Source organism: Poecilia latipinna, unplaced genomic scaffold (assembly GCF_001443285.1).
Source record: "Poecilia latipinna isolate Pla-1442-1.1 unplaced genomic scaffold, P_latipinna-1.0 Scaffold6623, whole genome shotgun sequence".
Taxonomy (NCBI): domain Eukaryota; kingdom Metazoa; phylum Chordata; class Actinopteri; order Cyprinodontiformes; family Poeciliidae; genus Poecilia; species Poecilia latipinna.
Window position 1 is genome coordinate 7,634 of NW_015119239.1, and position 1,769 is coordinate 9,402.

Here is a 1,769-nt window from a genome sequence, read left to right on the forward strand (position 1 = left end):
AGTCTGTCCAACATCCATCTGGTGTTTGGCTCCATGATTTCAGTCTGATGTTTCCTTCATCTATTATTCTGTTCCAGCTGCTGGAGGAAAACATTGTCACTTTTGTGAAGAACGAGCTGAAGAAGATCCACAAGGTTCTGAGTCCAGATTACCCAGAATGCTCAGAGAGTCAGAGAGAGGATGATGAGGTGTTGAGAGGTGATGATGAAGAGCAGAGGAGGAGCAGAGAGGCAGTGATGAAGATCACACTGAACTTCCTGAGGAGGATGAAGCAGGAGGAGCTGGCTGACCGTCTGCAGAGCAGTAAGAGGATTTCTACAAAGATTTGACCTGATGGATAAATGACACATTTACTGATGTCTGAAGAAATGGAATCACATTTATTTAAATCATCTTCAGAAGGTATTTTTGTTTCATCTCTGATTTTACTTTTTGTGTTATTTTAGAACATCTTGCTGCAGTTTGTCAACATCAACTTAAATCTGGTCTGAAGAAGAAGTTCCAGTCTGTGTTTGAGGGGATTGCTAAAGATGGAAGTCCAACCCTTCTGAACCAGATCTACACAGAGCTCTACATCACAGAGGGAGGGACTGGATAGGTCAATGATAAACATGAGGTCAGACAGATTGAAACAGCATCCAGGAAATCACACAGACCAGAAACAACAATCAGACAAGAAAACATCTTTAAAGTCCTACCTGGAAGAGATCAACCAATCAGAACAGTGATGACAAAGGGAGTGGCTGGCATTGTGAAACCAGTCTTAACACAGAAGTTCACTCTGGACTGGGCTGAAGACAAAGCCCACCAGAACATCCACTTCATATTTCCATTCACCTTCAGAGAACTGAATGTGCTGAGAGAGAAAAAGTTCAGCTTGGTGGAACTTGTTCATCACTTCTTTACTGAAACCAAAGGAATCAGTAACTTTGAACAGTTCCAGGTTCTGTTCATCTTTGATGGCCTGGATGAGAGTCGACTTCCGCTGGACTTCCACAACAAGGAGATCCTGACTGATGCTACAGAGTCCAGCTCACTGGATGTTCTGCTGACAAACCTCATCAGGGGGAAACTGCTTCCCTCTGCTCTCCTCTGGATAACCACACGACCTGCAGCAGCCAATCAGTTTCCTCCTCAGTGTGTTGGCATGGTGACAGAGGTCAGAGGGTTCAATGACCCCCAGAAGGAGGAGTACTTCAGGAAGAGATTCAGAGATGAGCAGCAGGCCAGCAGGATCATCAACAACATGAAGAAATCACGAAGCCTCCACATCATGTGCCACATCCCAGTCTTCTGCTGGATCACTGCTACAGTTCTGGAGGATGTGCTGGAGACCAGAGAGGGAGGAAAGCTGCCCAGAACCCTGACTGACATGTACATCCACTTCCTGGTGGTTCAGACTAAAGAGAAGAAGGTCAAGTATGATGAAGGAGCTGAAACAGATCCACACTGGAGTCCAGAGAGCAGGAAGATGATCGAGGCCCTGGGAAAACTGGCTTTTGATCAGCTGCAGAAAGGAATCCTGATCTTCTATGGATCAGACCTGACAGAGTGTGGCACCGATATCAGAGCAGCCTCAGTGTACTCAGGAGTGTTCACACAGATCTTTAGAGAGGAGAGAGGGCTGTACCAGGACAAGGTGTTCTGCTTCGTCCATCTGAGTGTTCAGGAGTTTCTGGCTGCTCTTCATGTTCATCTGACCTTCATCAACTCTGGAGTCAACCTGATGGGAGAAACACAAACATCATTTATCTCTTCATTATTTAAAA

At 45.6% G+C, this 1,769-nt stretch overlaps 1 pseudogene; it reads left to right on the top strand.

Moving 5' to 3' along the window:
- The first annotated feature begins 7 nt into the window (after nucleotides 1-7).
- LOC106944020 (protein NLRC3-like) lies at nucleotides 8-1,763 on the top strand (annotated as a pseudogene).
- The last annotated feature ends 6 nt before the right edge of the window (nucleotides 1,764-1,769 follow it).